Genomic DNA, 16,169 nt, shown 5'->3' with positions numbered 1-16,169 from the left:
GTTGACTAGTGATCAACAGTCAACCACTAAGAAAAAAAATGCAAATAAGCACAACTAAAAAGCCAATAAAATCTAAATAAATTTAAAACATTCAAATAATTTTTAAAGGCAATAAAATATAGAGGAGACAGGTAAAAAGCAAAAAGTAACATTTGGTTAGCCTACCCAAACAGATCAGTAATCACATTGAATATTAACAGATTAAACAATTTAATCAATAGAAAGAGATTGTCAGAAAGAAGTTAAAAACTACCGCCTATAAGAGACACACTTTAAATCTGAAGACATAAAAAGGCTTATAGTAAATGAATGGGAAAAAACATACGTACTATGCAAATAGAAAGCCTAAGAAGACTGCAGTGGCTATGTGAATATAGATTCCAAAATGTTGTGGGTTGAATTGTTTCCCAAAAAGATATATTGAAGTCCTAACCACCCCCTGGTGCCTCTGAATGTGATCTTATTTGGAAATAGGGTCTTCGCTTATATAATCAAGTTGAGATGAGATCATAGTGGATTAGGGTGGACCCTAATCTCATTACTGGGCTTCTCTGTTGGCTCAGATGGTAAAGAATCTGCCTGTATTGCAGGAGACCTGGGTTCAATCCCTGGGTTGGGAAGATCCCCTGGAGAAGGGAATGGTATTTTTGGCTGGAGAATTCCATGGACAGAGGAGCCTTGTGGGCTACAGTCCATGGGATCACAAAGAGTCAGACACCACTGTGTGACTAACACCTTCACTTAAACCAATGACCAGTGTCCCTGTAAAAGTGAAAGTCACTCAGTCGTGTCTGACTCTTTGTGACCCCACGGACTATACAGTCCATGGAATTCTCCAGGCCAGAACACTGGAGTTGGTAGCCCTTCCCTTCTCCAAGGGATCTTCCCAACCCAGGGATCAAACCCAGGTCTCCCAAATTGCAGGCAGATTATTTACCAGCTGAGCCACAAGGGAAGTGCAAGAATACTGGATTGGGTAGCCTATTCCTTCTCCAGTGGGTCTTCCTGACCCAGGAATCAAACTGAGGTCTTTTGCATTGCAGGTGGATTCTTTACCAACTGAGCTATCAGGGAAGTGTCCTTATAAGAAGAGGAAAATTTGGACATAGAGACGTGAAGACAGGGTCAAAAAGACTGCGTAATGACAGAGGCAGAGATTGGATTGACAGATCTACAGGCCAGAGAATCCCAAGGAGTGCAGGCAACCATAAGAAACCGGAAGAGGAAAGGAGGCATTCTTGCCTGGTGCCTTCAGAGGGAGCATGGCCCTGCTGATACCTTGGACTTCTAGCATCCAGAACTGAGCATGTAATTTCTGCTGTTTTAAACCTCCCAATTTGTGGTACTTTTAGTTAACCCCAGGAAACTGATACATAAGACAAAAAGCATTATTAAAAATAAAGTGGGCTGTTTCATTATAACAACAGGTCAATTCATGAGGAAGGTGTAAACAATCATAAATGCATATGAAACTAAAAACAATCAAAGAATTCATGAGATAAGAACAGATAGAATTAAAAGGAAAAATTGAAAATTCCACAACCTTAGATATTTTATCAATCCTCTTTCAGCAATTACTGGAACAACAGACCAAAAAATCAGCAAAGACATAGAAGATCTGAAAAATACACTACCAACCACATAAATATATAAAGGAAAGAAGAGTTGTTAGCCTTGGAACATTCTTTCCTGCTTTCTGCAATTTTCCTGGTGTCCTCAATTATAGTCTTGGTCTTTTTTTCTGATATGCAACATATTTACTCTATTTCCCCCTCAAATTTGTGGTAGCAAATGTTTTTAATTTACTTTTTTAAAAATATCTTTCATCTTACATCATTTATGCAGCATTTCTTTTTACTCTTTCTCCTTGGTCAACTATTTTCAAAGTTCTCTTTTCTTATCTTCCATCCATTTCTCCTTTTTGTTCTGTTTTAAATTTATACTTCCTCTTGTAGATTTCTGGTTTTCTTAAAATAATAGTGGTAAACATTTCCAAATGCTCTAAATTACATCGTCTTTTAATCATTTTACCACGACCCTATGAAGTCTGTACTATTATCACCATTGTATAGATGAGGGCATTGAGGCAGAGGCAAGTTAAGTAACTTATTCCAGGTCACACAGCCAGTAAATGATGGAGCCAGATTCTAACCAGGCAGTCGACTTCCAGCATCTGTGCTCTTAACTACTGGACTATGAAATCTGTCTCCCTGGATTGCCAAATTAAATATTTTAGCTTCTATTTTATAATAACTCTCCTTGTATTTCCTCTTTATCCACTCCCTCATTTTCAAAGGTTTTGTTCATTCTATGACATATTATTCTTCATAAATTACTTCTTAACTCTTTTCATGGAAAAAAAATACTTCCCAAGCCTCCTGTGGAAGACTGAAAAATGGTCCCTCAAAAGATATCCATGTTCTAACCCCTGGAACTTGAGGAAATTATTTTATATGGCAAACTCTTTGTAGATATGATTAAGAATCTTCAGATGGGAAGGTTATCCTGTATAGCCTGCCAGGCTCCTCTGTCCATGGGATTCTCCAGGCAAGAACACTGGAGTGGGTTGCCATTTCCTAATCTTCCTGACCCAGGGATCCAACCCAAGTCTTCTGTCCTGCAGCCAGTTTCCTTACTGTGTGAGCCACCAGGGAAGCCCTGGATCACTTGGGTGGGCCTTGAATGTAATCACATGTATCCTGAAGAGAGAAGCAGAGGCAGATTTGACACCCAGAGGGAGGAGAAGGCAACGTGAAGTCAGCAGATGGAGATTTGAAGATGCAGGCCTCGAAGATGAGAGCGATACAGTCACAAGCCAAAGAATGCTAACAAGCTCCAGAAGCTGGGAAAGCAGGGAAGAGCCTCCCCTAGAGCTTCTGAAGGAAGGAAAGCCCTGCTGACACCTCGGTTTTCTAGACACTGATTTCAAGTTTACAGTCTCCAGAATGTGAGAGGAGAAATCTCTGTTCTTTTACATCTCCCAGTTTATTACAGCAGCCACAGGAAACACATCCTTTTCTCTCAGTTACACTGTTAAAATTTTCTTCTTGCCGCTTCTTTTAGGAAAAGAGAGAATTTTATAATATCATTTTTTAAAACAGTAAATATAGGCCCATTTTCATTCAATAGTTTCCTCCCCAGTTTAGGAGTTTCTTGATAGAACACAGAGGAGAGAGCATATGTGGACATGTTTCCAGAAATATAAAATGTGGTTCAAGACCTAAAGGTGATCTTCAGAAACTGCTCCTTAATTTTCAACATTTCCAAAGATCCAGGAAAGCCACAGGGTGATTTTTCTGCCTCTATTTAAGAGATTTGAACCATCTCTAACACTGGCATGACCTCTCCATCCTGTTGGGTTGTTAACTCATTGAGGAGGGCAGGAATTGATTCCCCAAACCCACTGCTATCTGCCCCTGAGTATCTGGCCAGAAACTACACATGGAAGATGAAGAAAAAGTGTGTATCAACAGCTGTGTTTTCCTTTTTCTTGCCTTTGCTGAGAGAGAGAGAGAGAGAATCATGTTTAGGTCCATACTCCGCACAGCTTATAAGAGCCCTTTATCAAGGTCCATTAAGATATATAAGGTGTTTGTTCACTATCATCATTAATATAATTATAATAATGTGACTTGTATTATGTTTAAAAGAGCAAGAACAAAAATATTAGATGCTGTGACTTGTATGTGCTTTGAACTCGCCAAATAGCATTGAAGGTCAGAGGAAGCAGTTTGATAATAACAAGATCAAGAATTAGAACATATTTTTGAACTTTCAGAATTGAAGGCAGTAGGGGCGAGATATAGAAGTTCAGGAAATGGATGATGGTGTAGAGAAAATGGTGTCATTTCAGAGTATAATTGAATATATACTCATTTTAATAAACACTTGCTTGGCTGAATTCTACAGCTTCCAGCTCTGCTTCAGAAGGTCTTTGTTGATCTTTACAAGGACAATTAAGTGGCAGGAATGTGTAATATAGTGAAACACTACCAAAACAAACAGCGCTCTTAAAACGTTACGTCGAAGTGGCCATTGTTGCTGGTGTTTCTGCAAGAGTCAGAAACCACTTGCTAATAGCTTAATTCCATTTCTCTGCAGACAAGCTGATCCGATTGCAGAAGAGGGACCCTGTGGTCTGCTGGTTAGAGAAAAGTCCTGGAAGCCTGAGTGAGCCCACGGTTTACAGCATAGCTGAGCAACTGACTCACTCTGAAACCCAGGGTTGCATCGTTTAACCTCACGGGGCTTGTTGTCCATCCAGCTGGAAAATGTGGAAAGATGTGAGGCTGAACTGAAAATCATTTGTGGCCCTGCTGATTTGCTGGACCACAGGGTACAGTTTGAGACTGCTGGGCTGACTGAGTTCCAGCCCCGTGGGCCGTGACTGGGAAAGGCACACCTTGCAAGAAGCAACGAGAGTTCATGCTGGTGAGAGTCTCCTCTACAGGAGAGAAAAGCCTCTCTGCAGAATCAGCGGCTGAGGATTTCTAGTCTCTGTCCCTGGCTGGTCTCTGTCAATAATCAGATTTCCCTAAATGGACCTTTAGTGGGTCTTAGTAGTATCTAGATCCCCAGCTTGCCAGCACATGCTGACTGTGCTCGGCAAGGTAAGTACCCTGCAGTGCCCCTTGCACCTTGTTCCAATGATCTGCAGAGTCTGTGGGGACTGAGGGTCAGATCAGATTTGCTGAACCAGAGAAGGACTTGAGGGAACAGAGGAGCAAGCCCTGGTTTCCAAACAGAAGTTAACATAAAACACATATCTTTTAATGGAAAGAAAATGGATTGAAATTTGGTGAGTTAAGTTAAAAGGGAAAACAATTCAAGGAAGGGACTGTTTATCTCATAGGAAATTGACATTTGGTATTGCCTTCGGGTTTCTGAAAGGCAATAAAGTATCCCAGGAATGATGGCTTCCGATCTGGGAACTTAAAAAATGTTGTAGTGCGAGACTGGCCTTTGAAGGTAACACATCTGATAAAACCTACTAACGTCTTGATGGGCAATAGGTAGTTTACTGTAAGCCACAAGGGAATTTCCAAACTGCCTGGGAACCTGATAAATTTTGCTTGAATTGACTCTTTTATTCCCAAGGCTAATAATATTTCGTTTGTGTTTAAAACACCTTTTAGCTCAGCTAGCAGGTCAAAGTAGAATTATTTTGGGTAAAATAAACCATTAGGATAGAAGCAGAAATAACAAGACAAACATGGCTGTTTACTCACTGTTCACAAATCCACACACAGCAGTTTATAGAGTTGAATATATATATATCCCTGCATCCCATCTTGGATGAAAACTATCATCTCAGCAAGAGTGGCTGAAAAAACACTCAGAACCCACATGAAGTTTGTCCTCTGCCTTGTGATTCTGGACATGGCTTCAGGGCCTGGCTCAACGTTTGAAGCCTTCGATGTCCTGTATAGGATGAGTCGTGTCCGACTTTTTGCAACCCCAAGGACTGTATCCTGCCAGGCTCCTCTGTCCATGGAATTCTCCAGGCAAGAATACTGGAATGGTAAGCCATTCTCTTCTCCAGGAGATCTTCCCAACTTAGCGACTGAATCCAGGTCTCCTGCACTGCAGGCAGATTCTTTACCATCTGAGCCATCAGGGAGGTCCTATGGGATGAGTACTCGATCCTACCATTAACTCTCGAAGAATAAGGGAGTGACACTTCTTTGAATATTTTTGAAAAGTTTTCATTCTTGGAATTATATTTTTATACTCAGATCAAGTATACAATGATAAAATTTAAAAGAATGAGGAAAACAAAACCAAAAATGAAATACAAACAAAAACAAGCTTACCTGTATTTTTAAATCAATGACAGTCTTACCAAAGGAGAGGGAAAAACCAACTTAAACAATTTTTGAACACAGTATCTTTATTATATACCCTTAGAATAAAGATAATAAGAACTGTAAATAAATATGAATTCCAGTTAATTGAACTGTTTGCCACAGGTGAGTGGCTCGGTTAAGTATGAAACTACTCTTAGTATATGATAGGATTAAAATCTAAATATAATGAGGATAAAGGGACCAGATTTCTCATGGTCAGAGAAGGTTGTGCTAGATTAGAGTTGGAGGTTTCAGTATGACCTCCTGGTTTATTTTATACCTATATCTTTACTGATACATATTTTACTTCTATACGTTTATCAGTTCAGTTCAGTCGCTCAGTCGTGTCCAACTCTTTGTGACCCCATGAATCGCAGCACGCCAGGCCTCCCTGTCCATCACCAACTCCTGGAGTTCACTCAGACTCACGTCCATCAAGTCGGTGATGCCCTCCAGCCATCTCATCCTCTGTCGTCCCCTTCTCCTCCTGCCCTCAATCCCTCCCAGCATCAGAGTCTTTTCCAATGAGTCAACTCTTCACATGAGGTGGCCAAAGTACTGGAGTTTCAGCCTTAGCATCATTCCTGCCAAAGAGCACCCAGGACTGATCTCCTTTAGAATGGACTGGTTGGATCTCCTTGCCATCCAAGGGACTCTCAAGAGTCTTCTCCAATACCACAATTCAAAAGCATCAATTCTTTGGCACTCAGCTTTCTTCACAGTCCAACTCTCACATCCATACATGACTACTGGAAAAACCATAGCCTTGACTAGATGGACCTTTGTTGACAAGGTAATGTCTCTGCTTTTGAATATGCTATCTAGGTTGCTCATAACTTTCCTTCCAAGGAGTAAGTGTCTTTTAATTTCATGGCTGCAATCACCATCTGCAGTGATTTTGGAGCCCCCCAAAATTAAGTTTGACACTGTTTCCACATCTATTTCCCATGAAGTGATGGGGCCAGATGCCATGATCTTAGTTTTCTGAATGTTGAGTTTTAAGCCAACTTTTTCACTCTCCTCTTTCACTTGCATCAAGAGGCTTTTTAGTTTCTCTTCACTTTCTGCCATAAGGGTGGTGTCATCTGCATATCTGAGGTTATTGATGTTTCTCCCGGCAATCTTGATTCCAGCTTGTGCTTCTTCCAGTCCAGCGTTGCTCATGATGTACTCTGCATAGAAGTTAAATAAGCAGGGTGACAATATACAGCCTTGACGTACTCCTTTTCCTATTTGGAACCAGTCTGTTGTTCCATGTCCAGTTCTAACTGTCGCTTCCTGACCTGCATATAGGTTTCTCAAGAGGCAGGTCAGGTGGTCTGGTATTCCCATCTCTTTCAGAATTTTCCACAGTTTATTGTGATCCACACAGTCTAGGTACAAGTACATACATTATCTATTACTTATGTCCGCTGAGAAGGCCCAGAAGCAATGACCCCACAGTAGCAACGAACACACCTATTGTCTAGATTTTAGTTTCTAAATACCACACCGTTCTTCACTAAAGCAGAGGCACTTGAGGAAATGGCTGATTTCATGGCTGGGACATGATGAGTTCAAGATGAGTTCAATTTCAAGATGAGTATGGAATATCTTCTCGTATAATAAACTGTATAAGAAAATCTCAGAGAATAAGGCACAGAAGGAAGTCTGAAGAGGTCCCCTCTGCCAAATCTAGGGTAATTTGAGCATGAAAATACATGATATTTACAGATTATCTATTGAATAAAATAGAAATCCATAAATTCATACTGATATGAATTAATGAGTAATTGGAGTAAATGAAGTAGAAGGGAAAACTAATCCCTATTATACATTGCCACAAAATAAATATAAAAGGAATAGAGTTTTAAAAATCACTTCACAAACAGCCTTATAAAAAGCAGTTCAGTAAGAATCATCAATAGATGCTAAAACTGGTAAGTGAAAGTTTGAGAAGTTTGATAATGATATATCTACAGAGTCTCAAAATATCTTCTTACAAAATACTTATTAATGACAAAGGGAAATGGTGAATTTAATGAGAAGAACCTGCCAAACACCTCCTGATCCTCGTAGTCCAACTTACCATTGCCAGTAATGGCACAAATTGACATTATGCACCTACCAATGTGATCTGCTGAGAAGAACACAAGGTGACCTCAGCAGTGCTCCTGCCAAAAATACATAATTTCACTCTCATCACGAGCAAACACTGCAGACACCTGAGTCAGGTTCTCCTCTTTGGTATGCTTACACTCTTCCACGGATATTTCCAGCATTGCATATATCACATGCACAATAAATATGCATTGATGACGCTTCTCCTAGACTGTGATTCTTAGGGTCAGGGACAGCTAATATTTCTCTTTGCATATCTCTAAGTATACCACCTTCCCACATATAACTCAATCATCACATATATTATGTATGCATGCTCAGTCGTTTCAGTTGTAGCCAACACTTTGAGACCCCATCCGTGTACTGTAGCCCAACTGGCTTTTCTGTCCGTGGGATTCTCCAGGCAAGAATACTGGAGTGGGTTGCCATTTTCTTCTCCAGGGGATCTTCCCGACTCAGGGATCAAATCCAGGTCTCCTGCATTGCCAGCAGATTTTTACCAACTGAGCTACAAGGGAAGCCCCTACTAGACTGTAAATTCCTTGATGGCAGAAACTCTTATTCATTTTTTTGCACCTCCAGCATCTAACAATATATGCTCAATAAATATGTGTTGAATGAATCAAAATGCCCAAACATGGTATAATATAAAAAAAAAATAGCAAGCATGGACAATAACAATAGTATACACTTGTACAGATTCTTATCATCTTGGACCCTGGTTTTTAATTATCAATTCCCTCCAAGAGGGAAGAGAGGACTGAAGTTGTAAAGGTTTTGCTATTTTAGGGTGGTTAATTTGGCAAAAGTAAGATAGAGCATGTGAAGTTTATAAGGAAAGAGGCTGATCTCTCCCTATAACAGATAGGGAAAAGTTAAAGCATCTGTTAAGATGCTTTATATGTTAAAATTTGGACAGCTGAAATTGCATATCATGGGAAATTTCTACAAATGATTGCTCAACATTCTGTTCTCCCATCAAGATGTGAACATCCAGAAGAGACAAAGAAATCAACTCTTCTAATTATTCAGTTCAGTTCAGTTCAGTCACTCAGTCGTGTCTGACTCTTTGCGACCCCATGAATTGAATCGCAACACGCCAGGCCTCTCTGTCTATCACCAACTCCCGGAGTTCACTCAGACTCACGTCCATCGAGTCAGTGATGCCATCCAGCCATCTCATCCTCTGTCGCCCCCTTCTCCTCCTGCCCCCAATCCCTCCCAGCATCAGAGTCTTTTCCAATGAGTCAACTCTTCGCATGAGGTGGCCAAAGTACTGGAGTTTCAGCTTTAGCATCATTCCTTCCAAAGAAATCCCAGGGCTGATCTCCTTCAGAATGGATTGGTTGGATCTCCTTGCCATCCAAGGGACTCTCAAGAGTCTTCTCCAACACCACAGTTCAAAAGCATCAGTTCTTCGGTGCTCAGCCTTCTTCACAGTCCAACTCTCACATCCATACATGACTACTGGAAAAACCATAGCCTTGACTAGATGGACCTTAGTCGGCAAAGTAATGCCTCTGCTTTTGAATAAGCTATCTAGGTTGGTCATAACTTTCCTTCCAAGGAGTAAGTGTCTTTCAATTTCATGGCTGCAATCACCATCTGCAGTGATTTTGGAGCCAAAAAAAATAAATAAATAAAGTCTGACACCGTTTTCACTGTTTCTCCATCTATTTCCCATGAAGTGATGGGACCAGATGCCACGATCTTCATTTTCTGAATGTTGAGCTTTAAGCCAACTTTTTCACTCTCCTCTTTCACTTTCATCAAGAGGCTTTTTAGTTCCTCTTCACTTTCTGCCATACGGGTGGTGTCATCTGCATATCTGAGGTTATTGATGTTTCTCCCGGCAATCTTGATTCCAGCTTGTGCTTCTTCCAGTCCAGCGTTTCTCATGATGTACTCTGCATAGAAGTTAAATAAGCAGGGTGACAATATACAGCCTTGACGTACTTGTTTTCGTATTTGGAACCAGTCTGTTGTTCCATGTCCAGTTCTAACTGTTGCTTCCTGACCTGCATACAGATTTCTCAAGAGACAGGTCGGGTGGTCTGGTATTCCCATCTCTTTCAGAATTTTCCACAGTTTATTGTGATCCACACAGTCAAAGGCTTTGGCATAGCCATTCAAAAGAATGAAAAACTGCCATTTGCAGCAACACGGGTGGACATATTAAGTAGTGACATAAGTCAGATAGAGAAAGAGAAATATCATATGATGTCACTTATATGTGGAATCTAAAAAATGATACAAATGAGCTTAATATTATTCCCATGTCAAAGTAGGAAAACTAAGGCTCACTGGCCTGAGAGAGCTGTTTACAAAACAGGAACAGCCTAACAGACTTAGAAAACAAACTATGGCTACCAAAGGAGAAAGGGAGAAGAGAGTCATAAATTAGTAGGTTGGAATTAATATATACATACCACTATATATAAAATAGATAATTAACCCATACGTATTGTATAGTACAGGGAATTCAATACTCTGCAATAACCTAAATAGGAAAGAGTCTGGAAAAGAATAGATATATTTTTATGTATAACTAAATCATATTTCTGTACACCTGAAACTAACACACTATCATAAATCAAGTATATTACAATATAAAATTAAAAAAGAAGCCCCCCTCCCCACCCCCACTCCCCGAGCAGGTTGTTGTAGGAAAAAGAAAATAATAAACATAGAGCACACACATGGCCACAGTGCTGGTCACAAGGTAAGTGCTCCATGTATTAATGTATATATTTGCTGCTGTTGTAAAAACAACAAAATGTGGTTGTTTCCACCCTTTTTAATAAAGAGAGAGAAATTAAGAAAACCAGGAACATGCTCCATAATTCCATTTTCTAGATGAGTCTCTCCGGCATGCCAGAGAATTCAATCAATGGAGAGAAACACCAAACAAAAACAGCCCCCAACAAGCTTGCCCCTGCTCTTCTCCCCAAGTGGAACCATAGCTTCTTCTTACTTTCAGAAAAAAACATTTCCAAAAAAAGTTTTATATCTAATTAGAGGCGAAACAGGATGAACACAAAAATTTTAGCAGTTGGTCAAATAGGGCATGTGGTGCAGTAAAAAACTGATGGCAGAAGCCGAACGCACACTTAACTCTCCTCCTTTCCCCTTCCTCCCTCCTTCCTTTCTTTCCTCCCTTCTCTCCGTCTCTGCCTGTCCCTCTTGATATTTTTCCCACATCAGATAGGAAGACTGAAGCACACTGACCTGCGGCAACTGAAGACCAGCCGAGAGAGGAACTCCCCTAAGTACCCGGTGGGTCTAAATCAGATCAGCAGCGGGGCTGTGGTGAAATTTCTCTCGGTGACCTGGGAGAACCCAGGGAGGAAATGATGAGAACATGGCTCACTAGACCCCAAATTTCAAACAGTGCTTCGACATGGATGCCCAAACAACATATCAGTCACCTCAGTGTGGAACTGGAGCCACCTTCCAGAATGGGTCACGAAAGGAGATATGAGTGCGCTGCAGAAGGCCACTTAGAGAGCCACGCTGGGCTAGACCCACCTCAGCCTGTTTTCTGACAGGTTTGCTAGACCAAGAACCAACAGGGAGTGCTGCAGACACAGCGGATCTAGATGTCACGCGGCGGTTGACATGGTTCCTTACGAAATTCTTGTGAAGAAGTAGAGACTGCGTTCTAGGGGCAAAGAAATTCACGTGGCTTCCTAATTGGCTAGACAACCAGGGGCAAAGGATGCAGGGGAATGGTCCACAGTACCCTGGAGGGTGACCCGGAGGGCGGTGTCCAGAGAAACGTCCCATCCTACCACACAAGGACACGGTTGGCAGGAGACTTTAGCCTTATCTGACATCCCATTTTCAAGGCAGAATGTGCTTTAATGTTACATGTGTAAATGAAAAGTAACCTTAAAAAATGTTAATATAATAAACAAATAACAAATACAATATAATAAAAATGCAATAATATGAAATACAATTTATAACATTTACTTATTAAACTAATAGATATTAATAAGAAAAGTTTAGTAATAATATATCTTTTTGATGTTTCCCCATCTTTTTCAAGAGAAATCCTAATCATCTATGTTACTTGTGCTAGAAAAATGGTTGCAATTATGCACCCCTTCGTATATTTGCATTCTTTGCAACAAGACCTTGCTGCATCTCCCATCAAGAGATGTCTCTGTCCCTTGAATGAAGCGGTCTTGTGACTTGCTCTGGCTAATAACATGGGGTAGAAGTGATGCCATGCCTATTCCAAACCTAGGTTTCAAGTGGCTGTGGGTGTTTCCACTTTCTTCCTGCCACGGCTGCGTGCACAAGCTCCGGCTAGCCTGTTGTATGATGAGAAGCGCATCATCTGGACACCCAGCTGACACCCTGCAAACTGCCAGCATGCAAGTGAGGCCAGCCAAGACCAAGACTGCCACCCGACTGACTCATGAGCAAGCCCAGTCGAGATCAGACAGGCCTGGGCCACTTCAGCAGAACTTTCCAGCTGATCTGTTGACTCGTGAGCGGTCATAAAAGTTTACTATCTTAAGTCATTGGGTGTTAAGGTGGTTTGTCATGAAGCAATAGCCAACTGTTACAGTCCATGCCTGTTGTACTTGATTTGTCTTGCTACTCTGGTGCTCATAATTCTTTGCTTCAGCCATGCTCTGAATGAGACGCTATGCTGACTTCTCCACAGCTCTGCAAAGGCAAAACCTCTGCCTGGTCCACCACCTCCTCCCCCAGGCGTCCTTCTTCATCCAGGGGACTCCTCCTCCTTGGAGACTCCTGTCAGGCCCCGCCTTTGCCAGGCGGCTCCCAGAGCCCCCTCCCCACACGCCTTCCAGCCTCCTGCGGCCTGCTGCTGACGGCCCTTATCTATACCTGTATCACAGCACTCCTCCTGGGTTAAAATCACGCATTTACTCAGCCTACCATTCTTGCTGCAGTGTGAATTCTGTGAGGAAAGAAGTCTTCTCCTTTACCTGTTATTCTAACAAACAGTGCAGTTCTTCTCCAGTAGTTGTTAGTGTTCACTGCTCCATTGTGTCCCATTTTTTGCGACCCCAAGGACTATAGCCCACCAGGCTCCTCTGTCCATGGGATTTCCCAGGCAAGAATACTGGAGTGGGTTTCCATTCCTTTCTCCAGGGGATCTTCTCAACCCAGGGATCGAACCTGGCTCTCCTGTATTGCAGGCAGATTCTTTACTATCTGAGCCACCAGGGAAGACTCCCCAGTAGTCGACATTCTATAAATGTTTGTTACATGATATCAATTAAATGTAAAGAGAGAGAGAAAGAGACAGAAAGAAGAAGGAGATAGGGAGGATGTGTCTATTTAGCCTTGAAAAAAGAAGCTATAAAGGGCTGACAAATTTAGTAAAAGATATCGATAGCTTGGGAACAGCTCCAGGTTACCAGTTAGATCTTCACTGGTCCAGACTAACCAGCTGATGAATTTCAGCTCCCTTAGCCATCTCCCCTTAGCAGGTGACATGTGTTCCTTGAAGGAGGAGATGCCGCCAATGATGAAAACTCTGTAAGGGTAGCTGAAAAGACACATGAAATCTATCAGGTGGGAACCAAGATCATGCAGTCCTATGTCTGAGGGCCTGTCTCCCATCCACAATTGAGTCACTGATTTGATCATTTTCAGGAACCACAGAAAAGCAATCCTAGACACAATGTAATGACTGCACAGACAGCATGTATTCATCACTCCAAGGAAAAGACTTCAAAGTGACATGATCACTCTCTTCAGATAACTTTTTTAAGGGCTGCTATATGGAGAAGAAATTTGCTCTTTCTCAGTCCCAAAAGGCAAAGTCAGAACCAATGGAGGCCGAAGTCAGACAGATGTATGGGTGGATTTCTTAATCACTGGGTGCGCATTAGTTACTCAGTTGTGTCTGACTCTTTGCGACCCCATGGACTATAGCCTGTCAGGATCTTTTGTGCATGGGATTCTCCAGGCAAGAATACTGGAATGGGTTGCCATTCCCTTCTCCAGGGGATCTTCCCAACCCAGGGATCAAACCCGGGTCTCCTGCATTTCAAGAGACTCTTTACCATCTTAGACACCAGAGTTAGCAACTCTTGAAAAATAGTGCCATCTTTGGCATTGGAGATGGCCAAAGAGAGACTAGCTGACAACAATATCAGCAAAGCTGCAAGAAAGTTTCATGTAATGGGAGTAGATGGAGTCCCCTCTCTGACAAGCTATTCACCCAAAGACAGTCCCACGTGGAAATTACCACATCCCCACTTCCCACAGGCTATCTGACAACCACCTGCCCAATTGTAAACACACATGAAGGTGTCTGCCTTACTCTAAAGAGACTCTTTCATGCAAAAGCACCTCTGCCTCAATCACACTTGCTTGGAAATCCCATCCCCTGGCTAGAGTTGACCAATCCGGAATAGGTATTTGACACCAGTCTGAAATTCAAAAATGAAAATTTGGGTACTGAGGGGTGACTGCCTTCTGAGGAACATAGGTAGCTGCTCTGCAGGAAAATACGGTAATAAGTGCTGACTGAGCAACTACTATATGCCAGGTACTGTTCTAGGCACAGGAGAACCTGCAGGAAAAAGAGCAAACAAAATTCTTGCTTTCATGAAACTCACATTAAGTAGGGGCCAGAAAACAAAGATGAGAGGCAAATAGAGAGCAAAAGCGCATTCCTGAGTTCCCTAACAGACCACAGAGACCTGGTTCTATGAGAAACACCAATGGCTCTTCAATAAATGTCGTGGTTTGCTTATGCCAACTGGAGGTGGTTTCTGTGACTTCCAACCCCAAGACTCTACGTGAAATGCATTTGATTCCATATCTATTCTCTTCACAACCACTCTGCAGCAGGGGAACAGGGGAACTTTTAAAGATCAATAGGTCAGAAGCTCATGGAAGAGAAGAGAACATTTTTCTTGCTACCTTTCCATTTATCAGTTCTCAGATTTAGGGGCTCCAGGTTTCTAGTTTCCATTAGGAAGACAGAGGGAAGCTGCTTCCCCAGATATTCAGGATGGCAGAGCAAAGGTTACATGATAGGCAGAGTTTTATGATCTTGGTTGCATCCAGGTATTATTATTATTATTTAATACATCCATACAACAGGGCAATCAGCAAGGAAGTACATTCTCCACCCAGGCTTACAATAACAAATAAAATCATTCCAAAACAAGAAAAAAAAAAAAAAAAGCTCTTTTCTCCCAAGAGCTTACAGGGGAGAGGCAAGTCAAACAATACAGGACATAGATATGGCCTGAGATGCGTCCAGGGAGTTTTAAATAGACCGTGTCACCGCGTGGTCGGGTTTCCAGGGGCTTTCTGAGAGCATGAGGGGAGAGCTATTTGGATGACCATTGGGCTGGCATGCTCAGCAGAGGGGTGCAGGTTCTAGGACATTGTGTGCCCCATTCTCCAAGGAGCCTGTGTTCCTCAGGCTTTTAGTTTTGGAATTTTCAACTTATTAAGAAAGTAGAAGAGAGATTAAGAAAAAAAAAAAAAACTTGCCATTTTGCCAAATCTGCTTTTATTTTAATGACTCCTACAGTGAGATGCAGATCTTCTTTCAATTTTATACTTGCTGATTAATTTCCTGTTGACTCTGAAGGTAACTGAAAACCTTTTGGATGAAGTAGAAATAGCCTTACTTGCCAGTGATTCTTGGTAATGGGATAGAGTCACTCAGGGCCAGCCTTTAGGAGCTTCCTCTGAGCTCTGGGTAGGTGGGTGGTTTGGGCACATGTCAATTTAAAATGTGTTCACTCATAAACATATTCAACATAAAGGCATTCTTTTCCCTCTTACAGTGTCCCAGGGTGGGGTGGGGTGCGTGGGGAAGTTCAAGTCATATTCCATCCTGGAGGTCTGCTCTAGTCTAAGTTGTGAAATCAGCTCTGTCTTCCCTCACCTGCCTTCCCACTCCCCCTTCTTTGACTTTTCCCATCAGTCTTGATACTTTCCTCTCTCTTCCAGTGTTCAGGTCTCTATAAAGTTTTATTCATCATACCCACTTGCTGGAAAGAAAATACTTTTATATTAGTCATGTACACCTGAATATGAATTTAAGCCCAATTTCTTCTCCTGAGGGCGTGTGTGCATGTTAAGTCACTTCAGTCATGTCCAACTCTTTGTGACTCCGTGGACTGTAGCCTGCCAGGCTCTTCTGTCCATGGGATTCTCCTGGCAAGAATACTGGAGTGGGGTGCCATGCCCTCCTCCAGGGGATCTTCCACA

This window comes from Capricornis sumatraensis, chromosome 18, assembly GCF_032405125.1.
Source record: "Capricornis sumatraensis isolate serow.1 chromosome 18, serow.2, whole genome shotgun sequence".
NCBI lineage: Eukaryota > Metazoa > Chordata > Mammalia > Artiodactyla > Bovidae > Capricornis > Capricornis sumatraensis.
The sequence above is the reverse complement of the archived record's forward strand: the minus strand, read 5'-3'. Positions refer to the sequence as shown.